We start from the raw sequence: 23215 nt of genomic DNA, 5'->3' as shown, positions 1-23215 counted from the left end.
AATGACTGAGGTTTCATTGTGGAAACATGGGGCCTGGGATCATGACTGAGGTTTGATGGTGGAACACTACGGCCTGGCAAAATGACTGAGGCTTGATTCTGGAACCCTGTGGCCTGGCAAGTTGACTGAGGTATGATGGCAGAAACCTGTGGACTGGCAACATGACTGAGGTTTGATTGTGGAACCCTGTGGCGTGGCAAGATAACTTAGGTTTGATTGTGGAACACTATGGCCTGGAAACATGACTGAGGCTTCATGGTGGAACCGTGGTCTGGCAACAGGACTGAGGTTTGATTGTGGAACCCTCTGGCCTGGGAATATGACTGAGGCTTAATTGTGGAACCCTGTGGCCTGGGAACATGACTGGGATTTTATTTCTGAAACCTGTGTCCAGGGAACATGACTGAGGTTTTATTATGGAACCCTGTGTCCTGGGAACACGACTGAGGTTTAATTCTGGAAACCATTGGCCTGGGAAGATGACTGATGTTAGAGTGTGGAATCCTGTGGCCTGGGAACATGACATCGGTTTGGATTCTGGTACCCTGTTGCCTGGGAACATGAAATCGGTTTGATTCTGGAAACCTGTGGCCTGGGAATATGACTGAGGTTTGATGGTTGTACCCTAAGGCCTGGCAACATGACTGAAGTTTGATTCTGGATCCCTGTGGCCTGGGAACATGTCTGAGGCGTGATTCTTGAAAACTGTGGCCTGGGAACATGACATATGTTTAGATTTTGGAATACTGTGCCCCGGGAAACTGACTGAGCCTTGGTTCTGGAACCCTGTGGACTGGGAATATGACTGAGGTTTGATTCTGGATACCATTGGCCTGGGAAGATGACTGATGTTAGAGTGTAGAATCCTGTGGCCTGGAAACATGACATCGGTTTGGCTTATGATACCCTGTTGCCTGGGAAGATGAAATCGGTTTGATTCTGGAAACCTGTGGCCTGGGGATATGACTGAGGTTTGATGGTGGTACCCTATGGCCTGGCAACATGACTGAGGTTTTATTCTGGAACCCTGTAGCCTGGGAACATAACAGAGGATTGATTCTGGAACCCTGTGGCCTGGGAACATGACATCAGTGTATTCTGGATCCCTGTGGCCTGGGAACATGACATCTGTTTAGATTGTGGAATACTGTGCCCCGGGAACCTGACTGAGCCTTGGTTCTGGAACCCTGTGGACTGGGAACATGACTGAGGTTTTACTCTGGAACCCTGTAGCCTGGGAACCTGATATCGGTGGATTGTGGATCCCTGAGGCCTGGGAATATGAAAATGGTTTGATTCTGGAACCCTGTGGCCTGGGAACATGCCTGAAGTTTGATGGTTGAAACCTGTGGCCCGGCAACATGACTGAGGTTTGTTTCTGGAAGCCTGTACCTTGGGCACATGACTGAGGTTTGATTCTGGACACCTGTGTCCTGGGATCATGACTGAGGTTTGATTGTTGATACCTGTGGCCTGCGAACATGACTCAGGTTTGATTCTGGAACCATGTGTCCTGGGAATATGACTGAGGTTTGATTCTGGAAAACTTTGGCCTGGGAAAATGACTGAGGTTTCATTGTGGAAACATGTGGCCTGGAATCATGACTGAGGTTTGATGGTGGAACCCTGTGGCCTGGCAACATGATTGAGGTTTCAGAGTGGAACCCTCAGGCTTGGGAACATGAGTGAGGCTTGATGGTGGAAACCAGTGGCCTGGCAACATGACTGAGGTTTGATGGTGGAACCCTGTGGCTTGGCAAGATAACTTAGGTTTGATTGTGGAACACTCTGGCCTGGGAACATGACTGAGGCTTGATGGTGGAACCGTGGTCTGGCAACAGGACTGAGGTTTGATTGTGGAACCCTCTGGCCTGGGAATATGACTGAGGTTTAATTGTGGAACCCTGTGGCCTGGGAACATGACTGGGATTTTATTTCTGAAACCTGTGTCCAGGGAACATGACTGAGGTTTTATTCTGGAACCCTGTGTCCTGGAAACACGACTGAGGTTTGATTCTGGAAACCATTGGCCTGGGAAGATGACTGATGTTAGAGTGTGGAATCCTGTGGCCTGGGAACATGACATCGGTTTGGATTCTGGTACCCTTTTGCCTGGGAACATGAAATCGGTTTGATTCTGGAAACATGTGGCCTGGGAATATGACTGAGGTTTCATGGTTGTACTCTATGGCCTGGCAACATGACTGAAGTTTGATTCTGGATCCCTGTGGCCTGGGAACATGACTGAGGAATGATTCTTGAAAACTGTGGCCTGGGAACATGACATATGTTTAGATTTTGGAATACTGTGCCCAGGGAAACTGACTGAGCCTTGGTTCTGGAACCCTGTGGACTGGGAATATGACTGAGGTTTGATGGTGGTACCCTATGGCCTGGAAACATGACTGAAGTTTGATTCTGGATCCCTGTGGCCTGGGAATATGACTGAGGCGTGATTCTTGAAAACTGTGGCCTGGGAACATGACATCTGTTTAGATTGTGGAATACTGTGCCCCGGGAACCTGACTGAGCCTTGGTTCTGGAACCCTGTGGACAGGGAACATGACTGAGGTTTTATTCTGGAACCCTGTTGCCTGGGAACATGACAGAGGATTGATTCTGGATCCCTGTGGCCTGGGAACATGACATCGGTGGATTCTGGAACCCTGAGGCATGGGAACATGACATCTGTTTAGATTGTGTAATACTCTGCCCCGGGAACCTGACTGAGCCTTGGTTCTGGAACCCTGTGGACTGGGAACATGAATGAGGTTTATTCTGGAACTCTGTAGCCTGGGAACATAACTGAGGATTGATTCTGGAACCCTGTGGCCTGGGAACATGATATCGGTGGATTCTGGAACCCTGTGGCCTGGGAATATGAGAACGGTTTGATTCTGGAACCCTGTGGCCTGGGAACATGTCTGAGGTTTGATGGTGGAAACGTGTGGCCTGGCAACATGACTGAGGTTTGATTCTGGAAGACTGTGACCAGCGAACATGACATCTGTTTAGATTTCGGAATACTGTGCACCGGGAAACTGACTGAGCCTTGGTTCTGGAACCCTGTGGAGTGGGAACATGACTGAGGTTTTATTCTGGAACCCTTTAGCCTGGGAACATAACAAAGGATTGATTCTGGAACCCTGTGGCCTGGGAACATGACATCGGTGGATTCTGGAACCCTGAGGCCTGGGAACATGACATCTGTTTAGATTGTGGAATACTGTGCCCCGGAAACCTGACTGAGCCTTGGTTCTGGAACCCTGTGGACTGGGAACATGACTGAGGTTTTATTCTGGAACCCTGTAGCCTGGGAACATAACTGGGGATTGATTCTGGAACCCTGTGGCCTGGGAACATGAAATAGGTGGATTCTGGAACCCTGTGGCCTGGGAAGATGTTTGAGGTTTGATGGTGGAAACCTGTGGCCGGGCAACATGACTGAGGTTTGATTCTGGAACACTGTGACCAGGGAACATGATATCGGGTTGATTCTGGAAACCTGTGTCCTGGGAACAAGACTGAGGTTTGATTCTGGAACCGTGTGGCCTGGGAACATGACTGAGGTTTGTTTCTGGGAGCCTGTTCCCTGGGAACATGACTGAGGTTTGATTCTGGACACCTGTGTCCTGGGATCATGACTGAGGTTTGATTGTTGACACCTGTGGCCTGCGAACATGACTTAGGTTTGACTCTGGAACCGTGTGTCCTGGGAATATGACTGAGGTTTAATTCTGGAAACCTTTAGCCTGGGAAAATGACTGAGGTTTCATTGTGGAAACATGGGGCCTGGGATCATGACTGAGGTTTGATGGTGGAACACTATGGCCTGGCAAAATGACTGAGGCTTGATTCTGGAACCCTGTGGCGTGTCAAGTTGCCTTAGGTTTGATGGCAGAAACCTGTGGACTGGCAACATGACTGAGGTTTGATTGTGGAACCCTGTGGCCTGGGAATATGACTGGGATTTTATTTCTGAAACCTGTGTCCAGGGAACATGACTGAGGTTTGCTTCTGGAACCCTGTGTCCTGGGAACACGACTGAGGTTTGATTCTGGAACCATGTGGCCTGGGAATATGACTGAGGTTTGATTCTGGATACCATTGGCCTGGGAAGATGACTGATGTTAGAGTGTGGAATACTGTGGCCTGGGAACATGACATCGGTTTGGATTCTGGTACCCTGTTGCCTGGGAACATGAAATCGGTTTCATTCTGGAAACCTGTGCCCTGGAATATGACTGAGGTTTGATGGTGGTACCCTATGGCCTGGCAACATGACTGAAGGTTGATTCTGGATCCCTGTGGCCTGGGAACATGACTGAGGCGTGATTCTTGAAAACTGTGGCCTGGGAACATGACATCTGTTTAGCTTGTGGAATACTGTGCCCCGGGAACCTGACTGAGCCTTGGTTCTGGAACCCTGTGGACTGGGAACATGACTGAGGTTTTATTCTGGAACCCTGTGGCCTGGGAACATGACAGAGGATTGATTCTGGATCCCTGTGGCCTGGGAACATGACATCGGTGGATTCTGGAACCCTGAGGCCTGGGAACATGACATCTGTTTAGATTGTGGAATACTCTGCCCCGGGAACCTGACTGAGCCTTGGTTCTGGAACCCTGTGGACTGGGAACATGACTGAGGTTTTATTCTGGAACCCTGTAGCCTGGGAACATAACTGAGGATTGATTCTGGAACCCTGTGGCCTGGGAACATGATATCGGTGGATTCTGGAACCCTGTGGCCTGGGAATATGAGAACGGTTTGATTCTGGAAACCTGTGGCCTGGGAACTTGTCTGAGGTTTGATGGTGGAAACCTGTGGCCTGGCAACATGACTGAGGTTTGATTCTGGAAGACTGTGACCAGGGAACATGATATCGGGTTGATTCTGGAAACCTGTGTCCTGGGAACAAGACTGAGGTTTGATTCTGGAAACCTGTGGCCTGGCAAGTTGCCTTAGGTTTGATGGCAGAAACCTGTAGACTGGCAACATGACTGAGGTTTGATTGTGGAACCCTGTGTCCTGGGAACATGACTGGGATTTTATTTCTGAAACCTGTGTCCAGGGAACATGACTGAGGTTTGATTCTGGAACCCTGTGTCCTGGGAACACGACTGAGGTTTGATTCTGGAACCATGTGGCCTGGGAATATGACTGAGGTTTGATTCTGGAAACCATTGGCCTGGGAAGATGACTGATGTTAGAGTGTGGAATCCTGTGGCCTGGGAACATGACATCGGTTTGGATTCTGGTACCCTGTTGCCTGGGAACATGAAATCGGTTTGATTCTGGAAACCTGTGGCCTGGGAATATGACTGAGGTTTGATGGTGGTACCCTATGGCCTGGCAACATGACTGAAGTTTGATTCTGGATCCTTGTGGCCTGGGAAAATGGCTGAGGCGTGATTCTTGAAAATTGTGGCCTGGGAACATGACATCTGTTTAGATTGTGGAATACTGTGCCCCGGGAACTTGACTGAGCCTTGGTTCTGGGACCCTGTGGACTGGGAAAATGACTGAGGTTTTATTCTGGAACCCTGTAGCCTGGGAATATGACATCGGTGGATTCTGGATCCCTGAGGCCTGGGAATATGAAAACGGTTTGTTTCTGGAACCCTGTGGCCTTGGAACATGCCTGAGGTTTGATGGTGGAAACCTGTGGCCTGGCAACATGACTGAGGTTTGTTTCTGGAAGCCTGTTTCCTGGGCACATGACTGAGGTTTGATTCTGGACACCTGTGTCCTGGGAACATGACTGAGATTTGATTGCTGAAACCTGTGGCCTGCGTACATGACTCAGGTTTGCTTCCGGAACCATGTGTCCTGGGAATATGACTGAGGTTTGATTCTGGAAACCTTTGGCCTGGGAAAATGACTGAGGTTTCATTGTGAAAACATGTGGCCTGGAATCATGCCTGAGGTTTGATGGTGGAACACTATGGCCTGGCAAAATGACTGAGGCTTGATTCTGGAACCCTGTGGCCTGGCAAGTTGCCTTAGGTTTGATGGCAGGAACCTGTGGACTGGCAACATGACTGAGGTTTGATTGTGGAACCCTGTGGCCTGGGAACATGACTGGGATTTTATTTCTGAAACCTGTGTCCAGGGAACATGACATTGGTTTGATTCTGGAACGCTGTGTCCTGGGAACACGACTGAGGTTTGATTCTGGAACCATGTGGCCTGGGAATATGACTGAGGTTTGATTCTGGAAACCTTTGGCCTGGGAAAATGACTGAGGTTTCATTGTGGAAACATGGGGCCTGGGATCATGACTGAGGTTTGATGGTGGAACCCTGTGAACGGGGAACATGACTGAGGCCTGATACTGGCACCCCGTGGCGTGGGAACATGACATTGGTTTGATTCTGGAGCCCTGTTTACTGGGAACATGACTGAGGTTTGATGGTGGAACCCTGTGGCCTGGCAACAGGAATGTGGTTTGATTGTCGAACATTCTGGCCTGGGAATATGACTGAGGCTTAATGGTGGAACCGTGGTCTGGCAACAGGACTGAGGTTTGATTGAGGAAACCTCTGGTCTGGGAATATGACTGAGGTTGAATTGTCGAACCCTGTGGCCTGGGAACATGACTGGGATTTTATTTCTGAAACCTGTGTCCAGGGAACATGACTGTGGTTTTATTCTGGAAACCTGTGTCCTGGGAAAACGACTGAGGTTTGATTCTGGAACCATGTGTCCTGGGAATATGACTGAGGTTTGATTCTGGAAACCCTTGGCCTGGGAAAATGACTAAGGTTTCACTGTGGAAACATGGGGCCTGGGATCATGACTGAGGTTTGATGGTGGAACACTATGGCCTGGCAAAATAACTGAGGCTTGATTCTGGAACCCTGTGGCCTGGCAAGTTGGCTGAGGTTTGATGGCAGAAACCTGTGGACTGGCAACATGACTGAGGTTTGATTGTGGAACCCTGTGGCCAGGGAACATGACTGGGATTTTATTTCTGAAACCTGTGTCCAGGGAACATGACTGAGGTTTGATTCTGAAACCCTGTGTCCTGGGAACACAAGTGAGGTTTGATTCTGGAACCATGTGGCCTGGGAATATGACTGAGCTTTGATTCTGGATACCATTGGCCTAGGAAGATGACTGATGTTAGAGTGTGGAATCCTGTGGCCTGGGAACATGACATCGGTTTGGATTCTGGTACCCTGTTTCCTGGGAAAATGAAATCGGTTTGATTCTGGAAACCTGTGGCCTGGGAATATGACTGAGGTTTGATGGTGGTACCCTATGGCCTGGCAACATGACTGAAGTTTGATTCTGGATCCCTGTGGCCTGGGAACATGGCTGAGGCGTGATTTTTGAAAATTGTGGCCTGGAAACATGACATCTGTTTATATTGTGGAATACTGTGCCCCGGGAACTTGAATGAGCCTTGGTTCTGGAACCCTGTGGACTGGGAACATAACTGAGGACTGATTCTGGAAGCCTGTGGCCTGGGAATATGAGAACTGTTTGATTCTGGAACCCTGTGGCCTGGGAACATGTCTGAAGTTTGATGGTGGAAACGTGTGGCCTGGCAACATGACTGAGGTTTGATTCTGGAAGACTGTGACCAGGGAACATGATATCGGGTTTATTCTGGAAACCTGTGTCCTGGGAACAAGACTGAAGTTTGATTCTGGAACCGTGTGGCCTGGGAACATGACTGAGGTTTGTTTTTGGAAGCCTGTTCCCTGGGAACATGACTGAGGTTTGATTCTGGACACCTGTGTCCTGGGATCATGACTGAGGTTTGATTTTTGATACCTGTGGCCTGCGAACATGACTCAGGTTTGATTCTGGAACCATGTGTCCTGGGAATATGACTGAGGTTTGATTCTGGAAACCTTTGGCCTGGGAAAATGACTGAGGTTTCATTGTGGAAACATGGGGCCTGGGATCATGACTGAGGTTTGATGGTGGAACACTACGGCCTGGCAAAATGACTGAGGCTTGATTCTGGAACCCTGTGGCCTGGCAAGTTGACTGAGGTATGATGGCAGAAACCTGTGGACTGGCAACATGACTGAGGTTTGATTGTGGAACCCTGTGGCGTGGCAAGATAACTTAGGTTTGATTGTGGAACACTATGGCCTGGAAACATGACTGAGGCTTCATGGTGGAACCGTGGTCTGGCAACAGGACTGAGGTTTGATTGTGGAACCCTCTGGCCTGGGAATATGACTGAGGCTTAATTGTGGAACCCTGTGGCCTGGGAACATGACTGGGATTTTATTTCTGAAACCTGTGTCCAGGGAACATGACTGAGGTTTTATTATGGAACCCTGTGTCCTGGGAACACGACTGAGGTTTAATTCTGGAAACCATTGGCCTGGGAAGATGACTGATGTTAGAGTGTGGAATCCTGTGGCCTGGGAACATGACATCGGTTTGGATTCTGGTACCCTGTTGCCTGGGAACATGAAATCGGTTTGATTCTGGAAACCTGTGGCCTGGGAATATGACTGAGGTTTGATGGTTGTACCCTATGGCCTGGCAACATGACTGAAGTTTGATTCTGGATCCCTGTGGCCTGGGAACATGTCTGAGGCGTGATTCTTGAAAACTGTGGCCTGGGAACATGACATATGTTTAGATTTTGGAATACTGTGCCCCGGGAAACTGACTGAGCCTTGGTTCTGGAACCCTGTGGACTGGGAATATGACTGAGGTTTGATTCTGGATACCATTGGCCTGGGAAGATGACTGATGTTAGAGTGTAGAATCCTGTGGCCTGGAAACATGACATCGGTTTGGCTTATGATACCCTGTTGCCTGGGAAGATGAAATCGGTTTGATTCTGGAAACCTGTGGCCTGGGGATATGACTGAGGTTTGATGGTGGTACCCTATGGCCTGGCAACATGACTGAGGTTTTATTCTGGAACCCTGTAGCCTGGGAACATAACAGAGGATTGATTCTGGAACCCTGTGGCCTGGGAACATGACATCAGTGTATTCTGGATCCCTGTGGACTGGGAACATGACATCTGTTTAGATTGTGGAATACTGTGCCCCGGGAACCTGACTGAGCCTTGGTTCTGGAACCCTGTGGACTGGGAACATGACTGAGGTTTTACTCTGGAACCCTGTAGCCTGGGAACCTGATATCGGTGGATTCTGGATCCCTGAGGCCTGGGAATATGAAAATGGTTTGATTCTGGAACCCTGTGGCCTGGGAACATGCCTGAAGTTTGATGGTTGAAACCTGTGGCCCGGCAACATGACTGAGGTTTGTTTCTGGAAGCCTGTACCTTGGGCACATGACTGAGGTTTGATTCTGGACACCTGTGTCCTGGGATCATGACTGAGGTTTGATTGTTGATACCTGTGGCCTGCGAACATGACTCAGGTTTGATTCTGGAACCATGTGTCCTGGGAATATGACTGAGGTTTGATTCTGGAAAACTTTGGCCTGGGAAAATGACTGAGGTTTCATTGTGGAAACATGTGGCCTGGAATCATGACTGAGGTTTGATGGTGGAACCCTGTGGCCTGGCAACATGATTGAGGTTTCAGAGTGGAACCCTCAGGCTTGGGAACATGAGTGAGGCTTGATGGTGGAAACCAGTGGCCTGGCAACATGACTGAGGTTTGATGGTGGAACCCTGTGGCTTGGCAAGATAACTTAGGTTTGATTGTGGAACACTCTGGCCTGGGAACATGACTGAGGCTTGATGGTGGAACCGTGGTCTGGCAACAGGACTGAGGTTTGATTGTGGAACCCTCTGGCCTGGGAATATGACTGAGGTTTAATTGTGGAACCCTGTGGCCTGGGAACATGACTGGGATTTTATTTCTGAAACCTGTGTCCAGGGAACATGACTGAGGTTTTATTCTGGAACCCTGTGTCCTGGAAACACGACTGAGGTTTGATTCTGGAAACCATTGGCCTGGGAAGATGACTGATGTTAGAGTGTGGAATCCTGTGGCCTGGGAACATGACATCGGTTTGGATTCTGGTACCCTTTTGCCTGGGAACATGAAATCGGTTTGATTCTGGAAACATGTGGCCTGGGAATATGACTGAGGTTTCATGGTTGTACTCTATGGCCTGGCAACATGACTGAAGTTTGATTCTGGATCCCTGTGGCCTGGGAACATGACTGAGGAATGATTCTTGAAAACTGTGGCCTGGGAACATGACATATGTTTAGATTTTGGAATACTGTGCCCCGGGAAACTGACTGAGCCTTGGTTCTGGAACCCTGTGGACTGGGAATATGACTGAGGTTTGATGGTGGTACCCTATGGCCTGGAAACATGACTGAAGTTTGATTCTGGATCCCTGTGGCCTGGGAATATGACTGAGGCGTGATTCTTGAAAACTGTGGCCTGGGAACATGACATCTGTTTAGATTGTGGAATACTGTGCCCCGGGAACCTGACTGAGCCTTGGTTCTGGAACCCTGTGGACAGGGAACATGACTGAGGTTTTATTCTGGAACCCTGTTGCCTGGGAACATGACAGAGGATTGATTCTGGATCCCTGTGGCCTGGGAACATGACATCGGTGGATTCTGGAACCCTGAGGCATGGGAACATGACATCTGTTTAGATTGTGTAATACTCTGCCCCGGGAACCTGACTGAGCCTTGGTTCTGGAACCCTGTGGACTGGGAACATGAATGAGGTTTTATTCTGGAACTCTGTAGCCTGGGAACATAACTGAGGATTGATTCTGGAACCCTGTGGCCTGGGAACATGATATCGGTGGATTCTGGAACCCTGTGGCCTGGGAATATGAGAACGGTTTGATTCTGGAACCCTGTGGCCTGGGAACATGTCTGAGGTTTGATGGTGGAAACGTGTGGCCTGGCAACATGACTGAGGTTTGATTCTGGAAGACTGTGACCAGCGAACATGACATCTGTTTAGATTTCGGAATACTGTGCACCGGGAAACTGACTGAGCCTTGGTTCTGGAACCCTGTGGAGTGGGAACATGACTGAGGTTTTATTCTGGAACCCTTTAGCCTGGGAACATAACAAAGGATTGATTCTGGAACCCTGTGTCCTGGGAACATGACATCGGTGGATTCTGGAACCCTGAGGCCTGGGAACATGACATCTGTTTAGATTGTGGAATACTGTGCCCCGGAAACCTGACTGAGCCTTGGTTCTGGAACCCTGTGGACTGGGAACATGACTGAGGTTTTATTCTGGAACCCTGTAGCCTGGGAACATAACTGGGGATTGATTCTGGAACCCTGTGGCCTGGGAACATGAAATCGGTGGATTCTGGAACCCTGTGGCCTGGGAAGATGTTTGAGGTTTGATGGTGGAAACCTGTGGCAGGGCAACATGACTGAGGTTTGATTCTGGAACACTGTGACCAGGGAACATGATATCGGGTTGATTCTGGAAACCTGTGTCCTGGGAACAAGACTGAGGTTTGATTCTGGAACCGTGTGGCCTGGGAACATGACTGAGGTTTGTTTCTGGCAGCCTGTTCCCTGGGAACATGACTGAGGTTTGATTCTGGACACCTGTGTCCTGGGATCATGACTGAGGTTTGATTGTTGACACCTGTGGCCTGCGAACATGACTTAGGTTTGACTCTGGAACCGTGTGTCCTGGGAATATGACTGAGGTTTAATTCTGGAAACCTTTAGCCTGGGAAAATGACTGATGTTTCATTGTGGAAACATGGGGCCTGGGATCATGACTGAGGTTTGATGGTGGAACACTATGGCCTGGCAAAATGACTGAGGCTTGATTCTGGAACCCTGTGGCGTGTCAAGTTGCCTTAGGTTTGATGGCAGAAACCTGTGGACTGGCAACATGACTGAGGTTTGATTGTGGAACCCTGTGGCCTGGGAATATGACTGGGATTTTATTTCTGAAACCTGTGTCCAGGGAACATGACTGAGGTTTGCTTCTGGAACCCTGTGTCCTGGGAACACGACTGAGGTTTGATTCTGGAACCATGTGGCCTGGGAATATGACTGAGGTTTGATTCTGGATACCATTGGCCTGGGAAGATGACTGATGTTAGAGTGTGGAATACTGTGGCCTGGGAACATGACATCGGTTTGGATTCTGGTACCCTGTTGCCTGGGAACATGAAATCGGTTTCATTCTGGAAACCTGTGCCCTGGAATATGACTGAGGTTTGATGGTGGTACCCTATGGCCTGGCAACATGACTGAAGTTTGATTCTGGATCCCTGTGGCCTGGGAACATGGCTGAGGCGTGATTCTTGAAAATTGTGGCCTGGGAACATGACATCTGTTTAGATTGTGGAATACTGTGCCCCGGAAACTTGACTGAGCCTTGGTTCTGGAACCCTGTGGACTGGGAATATGACTGAGGTTTTATTCTGGAACGCTGTAGCCTGGGAATATGACATCGGTGGATTCTGGATCCCTGAGGCCTGGGAATATGAAAACGGTTTGATTCTGGAACCCTGTGGCCTGGGAACATGCCTGAGGTTTGATGGTGGAAACCTGTGGCCTGGCAACATGACTGAGGTTTGTTTCTGGAAGCCTGTTCCCTGGGCACATGACTGAGGTTTGATTCTGGACACCTGTGTCCTGGGAACATGACTGAGGTTTGATTGTGGAACCCTGTGAACGGGGAACATGACTGAGGCCTGATACTGGCACCCCGTGGCGTGGGAACATGACATTGGTTTGATTCTGGAGCCCTGTTTACTCGGAACATGACTGAGGTTTGATGGTTGAACCCTGTGGCCTGGCAACATGATTGAGGTTTCAGAGTGGAACCCTCAGGCTTGGGAACATGAGTGAGTCTTGATGGTGGAAAGCAGTGGCCTGGCAACATGACTGAGGTTTGATGGTGGAACCCTGTGGCTTGGCAAGATGACTTAGTTTTGATTGTGGAACACTCTGGCCTGGGAACATGACTGAGGCTTGATGGTGGAACCGTGGTCTGGCAACAGGACTGAGGTTTGATTGTGGAACCCTCTGGCCTGGGAATATGACTGAGGTTTAATTGTGGAACCCTGTGGCCTGGGAACATGACTGGGATTTTATTTCTGAAACCTGTGTCCCGGGAGCATGACTGAGGTTTTATTCTGGAACCCTGTGTCCTGGGAACACGACTGAGGTTTGATTCTGGAAACCATTGGCCTGGGAAGATGACTGATGTTAGAGTGTGGAATCCTGTGGCCTGGGAACATGACATCGGTTTGGATTCTGGTACCCTGTTGCCTGGGAACATGAAATCGGTTTGATTCCGGAAACCTGTGGCCTGGGAATATGACTGAGGTTTGATGGTGGTACCCTATGGCCTGGCAACATGACTGAAGGTTGATTCTGGATCCCTGTGGCCTGGGAACATGACTGAGGCGTGATTCTTGAAAACTGTGGCCTGGGAACATGACATCTGTTTAGCTTGTGGAATACTGTGCCCCGGGAACCTGACTGAGCCTTGGTTCTGGAACCCTGTGGACTGGGAACATGACTGAGGTTTTATTCTGGAACCCTGTGGCCTGGGAACATGACAGAGGATTGATTCTGGATCCCTGTGGCCTGGGAACATGACATCGGTGGATTCTGGAACCCTGAGGCCTGGGAACATGACATCTGTTTAGATTGTGGAATACTCTGCCCCGGGAACCTGACTGAGCCTTGGTTCTGGAACCCTGTGGACTGGGAACATGACTGAGGTTTTATTCTGGAACCCTGTAGCCTGGGAACATAACTGAGGATTGATTCTGGAACCCTGTGGCCTGGGAACATGATATCGGTGGATTCTGGAACCCTGTGGCCTGGGAATATGAGAACGGTTTGATTCTGGAAACCTGTGGCCTGGGAACTTGTCTGAGGTTTGATGGTGGAAACCTGTGGCCTGGCAACATGACTGAGGTTTGATTCTGGAAGACTGTGACCAGGGAACATGATATCGGGTTGATTCTGGAAACCTGTGTCCTGGGAACAAGACTGAGGTTTGATTCTGGAAACCTGTGGCCTGGCAAGTTGCCTTAGGTTTGATGGCAGAAACCTGTAGACTGGCAACATGACTGAGGTTTGATTGTGGAACCCTGTGTCCTGGGAACATGACTGGGATTTTATTTCTGAAACCTGTGTCCAGGGAACATGACTGAGGTTTGATTCTGGAACCCTGTGTCCTGGGAACACGACTGAGGTTTGATTCTGGAACCATGTGGCCTGGGAATATGACTGAGGTTTGATTCTGGAAACCATTGGCCTGGGAAGATGACTGATGTTAGAGTGTGGAATCCTGTGGCCTGGGAACATGACATCGGTTTGGATTCTGGTACCCTGTTGCCTGGGAACATGAAATCGGTTTGATTCTGGAAACCTGTGGCCTGGGAATATGACTGAGGTTTGATGGTGGTACCCTATGGCCTGGCAACATGACTGAAGTTTGATTCTGGATCCTTGTGGCCTGGGAAAATGGCTGAGGCGTGATTCTTGAAAATTGTGGCCTGGGAACATGACATCTGTTTAGATTGTGGAATACTGTGCCCCGGGAACTTGACTGAGCCTTGGTTCTGGGACCCTGTGGACTGGGAAAATGACTGAGGTTTTATTCTGGAACCCTGTAGCCTGGGAATATGACATCGGTGGATTCTGGATCCCTGAGGCCTGGGAATATGAAAACGGTTTGTTTCTGGAACCCTGTGGCCTTGGAACATGCCTGAGGTTTGATGGTGGAAACCTGTGGCCTGGCAACATGACTGAGGTTTGTTTCTGGAAGCCTGTTTCCTGGGCACATGACTGAGGTTTGATTCTGGACACCTGTGTCCTGGGAACATGACTGAGATTTGATTGCTGAAACCTGTGGCCTGCGTACATGACTCAGGTTTGCTTCCGGAACCATGTGTCCTGGGAATATGACTGAGGTTTGATTCTGGAAACCTTTGGCCTGGGAAAATGACTGAGGTTTCATTGTGAAAACATGTGGCCTGGAATCATGCCTGAGGTTTGATGGTGGAACACTATGGCCTGGCAAAATGACTGAGGCTTGATTCTGGAACCCTGTGGCCTGGCAAGTTGCCTTAGGTTTGATGGCAGGAACCTGTGGACTGGCAACATGACTGAGGTTTGATTGTGGAACCCTGTGGCCTGGGAACATGACTGGGATTTTATTTCTGAAACCTGTGTCCAGGGAACATGACATTGGTTTGATTCTGGAACGCTGTGTCCTGGGAACACGACTGAGGTTTGATTCTGGAACCATGTGGCCTGGGAATATGACTGAGGTTTGATTCTGGAAACCTTTGGCCTGGGAAAATGACTGAGGTTTCATTGTGGAAACATGGGGCCTGGGATCATGACTGAGGTTTGATGGTGGAACACTATGGCATGGCAAAATGCCTGAGGCTTGATTCTGGAACCCTGTGGCCTGGCAAGTTGCCTTAGGTTTCATTGCAGAAACCTGTGGACTGGCAACATGACTGAGGTTTGATTGTGGAACCCTGTGAACGGGGAACATGACTGAGGCCTGATACTGGCACCCCGTGGCGTGGGAACATGACATTGGTTTGATTCTGGAGCCCTGTTTACTGGGAACATGACTGAGGTTTGATGGTGGAACCCTGTGGCCTGGCAACAGGAATGTGGTTTGATTGTCGAACATTCTGGCCTGGGAATATGACTGAGGCTTAATGGTGGAACCGTGGTCTGGCAACAGGACTGAGGTTTGATTGAGGAAACCTCTGGCCTGGGAATATGACTGAGGTTGAATTGTCGAACCCTGTGCCCTGGGAACATGACTGGGATTTTATTTCTGAAACCTGTGTCCAGGGAACATGACTGTGGTTTTATTCTGGAAACCTGTGTCCTGGGAAAACGACTGAGGTTTGATTCTGGAACCATGTGTCCTGGGAATATGACTGAGGTTTGATTCTGGAAACCCTTGGCCTGGGAAAATGACTAAGGTTTCACTGTGGAAACATGGGGCCTGGGATCATGACTGAGGTTTGATGGTGGAACACTATGGCCTGGCAAAATAACTGAGGCTTGATTCTGGAACCCTGTGGCCTGGCAAGTTGGCTGAGGTTTGATGGCAGAAACCTGTGGACTGGCAACATGACTGAGGTTTGATTGTGGAACCCTGTGGCCAGGGAACATGACTGGGATTTTATTTCTGAAACCTGTGTCCAGGGAATATGACTGAGGTTTGATTCTGAAACCCTGTGTCCTGGGAACACAAGTGAGGTTTGATTCTGGAACCATGTGGCCTGGGAATATGACTGAGCTTTGATTCTGGATACCATTGGCCTAGGAAGATGACTGATGTTAGAGTGTGGAATCCTGTGGCCTGGGAACATGACATCGGTTTGGATTCTGGTACCCTGTTTCCTGGGAAAATGAAATCGGTTTGATTCTGGAAACCTGTGGCCTGGGAATATGACTGAGGTTTGATGGTGGTACCCTATGGCCTGGCAACATGACTGAAGTTTGATTCTGGATCCCTGTGGCCTGGGAACATGGCTGAGGCGTGATTTTTGAAAATTGTGGCCTGGAAACATGACATCTGTTTATATTGTGGAATACTGTGCCCCGGGAACTTGAATGAGCCTTGGTTCTGGAACCCTGTGGACTGGGAACATAACTGAGGACTGATTCTGGAAGCCTGTGGCCTGGGAATATGAGAACTGTTTGATTCTGGAACCCTGTGGCCTGGGAACATGTCTGAAGTTTGATGGTGGAAACGTGTGGCCTGGCAACATGACTGAGGTTTGATTCTGGAAGACTGTGACCAGGGAACATGATATCGGGTTTATTCTGGAAACCTGTGTCCTGGGAACAAGACTGAAGTTTGATTCTGGAACCGTGTGGCCTGGGAACATGACTGAGGTTTGTTTTTGGAAGCCTGTTCCCTGGGAACATGACTGAGGTTTGATTCTGGACACCTGTGTCCTGGGATCATGACTGAGGTTTGATTTTTGATACCTGTGGCCTGCGAACATGACTCAGGTTTGATTCTGGAACCATGTGTCCTGGGAATATGACTGAGGTTTGATTCTGGAAACCTTTGGCCTGGGAAAATGACTGAGGTTTCATTGTGGAAACATGGGGCCTGGGATCATGACTGAGGTTTGATGGTGGAACACTACGGCCTGGCAAAATGACTGAGGCTTGATTCTGGAACCCTGTGGCCTGGCAAGTTGACTGAGGTATGATGGCAGAAACCTGTGGACTGGCAACATGACTGAGGTTTGATTGTGGAACCCTGTGGCGTGGCAAGATAACTTAGGTTTGATTGTGGAACACTATGGCCTGGGAACATGACTGAGGCTTCATGGTGGAACCGTGGTCTGGCAACAGGACTGAGGTTTGATTGTGGAACCCTCTGGCCTGGGAATATGACTGAGGCTTAATTGTGGAACCCTGTGGCCTGGGAACATGACTGGGATTTTATTTCTGAAACCTGTGTCCAGGGAACATGACTGAGGTTTTATTATGGAACCCTGTGTCCTGGGAACACGACTGAGGTTTGATTCTGGAAACCATTGGCCTGGGAAGATGACTGATGTTAGAGTGTGGAATCCTGTGGCCTGGGAACATGACATCGGTTTGGATTCTGGTACCCTGTTGCCTGGGAACATGAAATCGGTTTGATTCTGGAAACCTGTGGCCTGGGAATATGACTGAGGTTTGATGGTTGTACCCTATGGCCTGGCAACATGACTGAAGTTTGATTCTGGATCCCTGTGGCCTGGGAACATGTCTGAGGCGTGATTCTTGAAAACTGTGGCCTGGGAACATGACATATGTTTAGATTTTGGAATACTGTGCCCCGGGAAACTGACTGAGCCTTGGTTCTGGAACCCTGTGGACTGGGAATATGACTGAGGTTTGATTCTGGATACCATTGGCCTGGGAAGATGACTGATGTTAGAGTGTAGAATCCTGTGGCCTGGAAACATGACATCGGTTTGGCTTATGATACCCTGTTGCCTGGGAAGATGAAATCGGTTTGATTCTGGAAACCTGTGGCCTGGGGATATGACTGAGGTTTGATGGTGGTACCCTATGGCCTGGCAACATGACTGAGGTTTTATTCTGGAACCCTGTAGCCTGGGAACATAACAGAGGATTGATTCTGGAACCCTGTGGCCTGGGAACATGACATCAGTGTATTCTGGATCCCTGTGGCCTGGGAACATGACATCTGTTTAGATTGTGGAATACTGTGCCCCGGGAACCTGACTGAGCCTTGGTTCTGGAACCCTGTGGACTGGGAACATGACTGAGGTTTTACTCTGGAACCCTGTAGCCTGGGAACCTGATATCGGTGGATTCTGGATCCCTGAGGCCTGGGAATATGAAAATGGTTTGATTCTGGAACCCTGTGGCCTGGGAACATGCCTGAAGTTTGATGGTTGAAACCTGTGGCCCGGCAACATGACTGAGGTTTGTTTCTGGAAGCCTGTACCTTGGGCACATGACTGAGGTTTGATTCTGGACACCTGTGTCCTGGGATCATGACTGAGGTTTGATTGTTGATACCTGTGGCCTGCGAATATGACTCAGGTTTGATTCTGGAACCATGTGTCCTGGGAATATGACTGAGGTTTGATTCTGGAAAACTTTGGCCTGGGAAAATGACTGAGGTTTCATTGTGGAAACATGTGGCCTGGAATCATGACTGAGGTTTGATGGTGGAACCCTGTGGCCTGGCAACATGATTGAGGTTTCAGAGTGGAACCCTCAGGCTTGGGAACATGAGTGAGGCTTGATGGTGGAAACCAGTGGCCTGGCAACATGACTGAGGTTTGATGGTGGAACCCTGTGGCTTGGCAAGATAACTTAGGTTTGATTGTGGAACACTCTGACCTGGGAACATGACTGAGGCTTGATGGTGGAACCGTGGTCTGGCAACAGGACTGAGGTTTGATTGTGGAACCCTCTGGCCTGGGAATATGACTGAGGTTTAATTGTGGAACCCTGTGGCCTGGGAACATGACTGGGATTTTATTTCTGAAACCTGTGTCCAGGGAACATGACTGAGGTTTTATTCTGGAACCCTGTGTCCTGGAAACACGACTGAGGTTTGATTCTGGAAACCATTGGCCTGGGAAGATGACTGATGTTAGAGTGTGGAATCCTGTGGCCTGGGAACATGACATCGGTTTGGATTCTGGTACCCTTTTGCCTGGGAACATGAAATCGGTTTGATTCTGGAAACATGTGGCCTGGGAATATGACTGAGGTTTCATGGTTGTACTCTATGGCCTGGCAACATGACTGAAGTTTGATTCTGGATCCCTGTGGCCTGGGAACATGACTGAGGAATGATTCTTGAAAACTGTGGCCTGGGAACATGACATATGTTTAGACTTTGGAATACTGTGCCCCGGGAAACTGACTGAGCCTTGGTTCTGGAACCCTGTGGACTGGGAATATGACTGAGGTTTGATGGTGGTACCCTATGGCCTGGCAACATGACTGAAGTTTGATTCTGGATCCCTGTGGCCTGGGAATATGACTGAGGCGTGATTCTTGAAAACTGTGGCCTGGGAACATGACATCTGTTTAGATTGTGGAATACTGTGCCCCGGGAACCTGACTGAGCCTTGGTTCTGGAACCCTGTGGACAGGGAACATGACTGAGGTTTTATTCTGGAACCCTGTTGCCTGGGAACATGACAGAGGATTGATTCTGGATCCCTGTGGCCTGGGAACATGACATCGGTGGATTCTGGAACCCTGAGGCATGGGAACATGACATCTGTTTAGATTGTGTAATACTCTGCCCCGGGAACCTGACTGAGCCTTGGTTCTGGAACCCTGTGGACTGGGAACATGAATGAGGTTTATTCTGGAACTCTGTAGCCTGGGAACATAACTCAGGATTGATTCTGGAACCCTGTGGCCTGGGAATATGATATCGGTGGATTCTGGAACCCTGTGGCCTGGGAATATGAGAACGGTTTGATTCTGGAACCCTGTGGCCTGGGAACATGTCTGAGGTTTGATGGTGGAAACGTGTGGCCTGGCAACATGACTGAGGTTTGATTCTGGAAGACTGTGACCAGCGAACATGACATCTGTTTAGATTTCGGAATACTGTGTACCGGGAAACTGACTGAGCCTTGGTTCTGGAACCCTGTGGAGTGGGAACATGACTGAGGTTTTATTCTGGAACCCTTTAGCCTGGGAACATAACAAAGGATTGATTCTGGAACCCTGTGGCCTGGGAACATGACATCGGTGGATTCTGGAACCCTGAGGCCTGGGAACATGACATCTGTTTAGATTGTGGAATACTGTGCCCCGGAAACCTGACTGAGCCTTGGTTCTGGAACCCTGTGGACTGGGAACATGACTGAGGTTTTATTCTGGAACCCTGTAGCCTGGGAACATAACTGGGGATTGATTCTGGAACCCTGTGGCCTGGGAACATGAAATCGGTGGATTCTGGAACCCTGTGGCCTGGGAAGATGTTTGACGTTTGATGGTGGAAACCTGTGGCCGGGCAACATGACTGAGGTTTGATTCTGGAACACTGTGACCAGGGAACATGATATCGGGTTGATTCTGGAAACCTGTGTCCTGGGAACAAGACTGAGGTTTGATTCTGGAACCGTGTGGCCTGGGAACATGACTGAGGTTTGTTTCTGGAAGCCTGTTCCCTGGGAACATGACTGAGGTTTGATTCTGGACACCTGTGTCCTGGGATCATGACTGAGGTTTGATTGTTGACACCTGTGGCCTGCGAACATGACTTAGGTTTGACTCTGGAACCGTGTGTCCTGGGAATATGACTGAGGTTTAATTCTGGAAACCTTTAGCCTGGGAAAATGACTGAGGTTTCATTGTGGAAACATGGGGCCTGGGATCATGACTGAGGTTTGATGGTGGAACACTATGGCCTGGCAAAATGACTGAGGCTTGATTCTGGAACCCTGTGGCGTGTCAAGTTGCCTTAGGTTTGATGGCAGAAATCTGTGGACTGGCAACATGACTGAGGTTTGATTGTGGAACCCTGTGGCCTGGGAATATGACTGGGATTTTATTTCTGAAACCTGTGTCCTGGGAACATGACTGAGGTTTGCTTCTGGAACCCTGTGTCCTGGGAACACGACTGAGGTTTGATTCTGGAACCAGGTGGCCTGGGAATATGACTGAGGTTTGATTCTGGATACCATTGGCCTGGGAAGATGACTGATGTTAGAGTGTGGAATACTGTGGCCTGGGAACATGACATCGGTTTGGATTCTGGTACCCTGTTGCCTGGGAACATGAAATCGGTTTCATTCTGGAAACCTGTGCCCTGGAATATGACTGAGGTTTGATGGTGGTACCCTATGGCCTGGCAACATGACTGAAGTTTGATTCTGGATCCCTGTGGCCTGGGAACATGGCTGAGGCGTGATTCTTGAAAATTGTGGCCTGGGAACATGACATCTGTTTAGATTGTGGAATACTGTGCCCCGGAAACTTGACTGAGCCTTGGTTCTGGAACCCTGTGGACTGGGAATATGACTGAGGTTTTATTCTGGAACCCTGTAGCCTGGGAATATGACATCGGTGGATTCTGGATCCCTGAGGCCTGGGAATATGAAAACGGTTTGATTCTGGAACCCTGTGGCCTGGGAACATGCCTGAGGTTTGATGGTGGAAACCTGTGGCCTGGCAACATGACTGAGGTTTGTTTCTGGAAGCCTGTTCCCTGGGCACATGACTGAGGTTTGATTCTGGACACCTGTGTCCTGGGAACATGACTGAGGTTTGATTGTGGAACCCTGTGAACGGGGAACATGACTGAGGCCTGATACTGGCACCCCGTGGCGTGGGAACATGACATTGGTTTGATTCTGGAGCCCTGTTTACTCGGAACATGACTGAGGTTTGATGGTTGAACCCTGTGGCCTGGCAACATGATTGAGGTTTCAGAGTGGAACCCTCAGGCTTGGGAACATGAGTGAGTCTTGATGGTGGAAAGCAGTGGCCTGGCAACATGACTGAGGTTTGATGGTGGAACCCTGTGGCTTGGCAAGATGACTTAGTTTTGATTGTGGAACACTCTGGCCTGGGAACATGACTGAGGCTTGATGGTGGAACCGTGGTCTGGCAACAGGACTGAGGTTTGATTGTGGAACCCTCTGGCCTGGGAATATGACTGAGGTTTAATTGTGGAACCCTGTGGCCTGGGAACATGACTGGGATTTTATTTCTGAAACCTGTGTCCCGGGAGCATGACTGAGGTTTTATTCTGGAACCCTGTGTCCTGGGAACACGACTGAGGTTTGATTCTGGAAACCATTGGCCTGGGAAGATGACTGATGTTAGAGTGTGGAATCCTGTGGCCTGGGAACATGACATCGGTTTGGATTCTGGTACCCTGTTGCCTGGGAACATGAAATCGGTTTGATTCCGGAAACCTGTGGCCTGGGAATATGACTGAGGTTTGATGGTGGTACCCTATGGCCTGGCAACATGACTGAAGGTTGATTCTGGATCCCTGTGGCCTGGGAACATGACATCGGTGGATTCTGGAACCCTGAGGCCTGGGAACATGACATCTGTTTAGATTGTGGAATACTCTGCCCCGGGAACCTGACTGAGCCTTGGTTCTGGAACCCTGTGGACTGGGAACATGACTGAGGTTTTATTCTGGAACCCTGTAGCCTGGGAACATAACTGAGGATTGATTCTGGAACCCTGTGGCCTGGGAACATGATATCGGTGGATTCTGGAACCCTGTGGCCTGGGAATATGAGAACGGTTTGATTCTGGAAACCTGTGGCCTGGGAACTTGTCTGAGGTTTGATGGTGGAAACCTGTGGCCTGGCAACATGACTGAGGTTTGATTCTGGAAGACTGTGACCAGGGAACATGATATCGGGTTGATTATGGAAACCTGTGTCCTGGGAACAAGACTGAGGTTTGATTCTGGAAACCTGTGGCCTGGCACGTTGCCTTAGGTTTGATGGCAGAAACCTGTAGACTGGCAACATGACTGAGGTTTGATTGTGGAACCCTGTGTCCTGGGAACATGACTGGGATTTTATTTCTGAAACCTGTGTCCAGGGAACATGACTGAGGTTTGATTTTGGAACCCTGTGTCCTGGGAACACGACTGAGGTTTGATTCTGGAACCATGTGGCCTGGGAATATGACTGAGGTTTGATTCTGGAAACCATTGGCCTGGGAAGATGACTGATGTTAGAGTGTGGAATCCTGTGGCCTGGGAACATGACATCGGTTTGGATTCTGGTACCCTGTTGCCTGGGAACATGAAATCGGTTTGAT

Source organism: Balaenoptera physalus, assembly GCF_965194825.1.
Source record: "Balaenoptera physalus genome assembly, chromosome: 20".
NCBI classification, from domain to species: domain Eukaryota; kingdom Metazoa; phylum Chordata; class Mammalia; order Artiodactyla; family Balaenopteridae; genus Balaenoptera; species Balaenoptera physalus.
The sequence above is the reverse complement of the archived record's forward strand: the minus strand, read 5'-3'. Positions refer to the sequence as shown.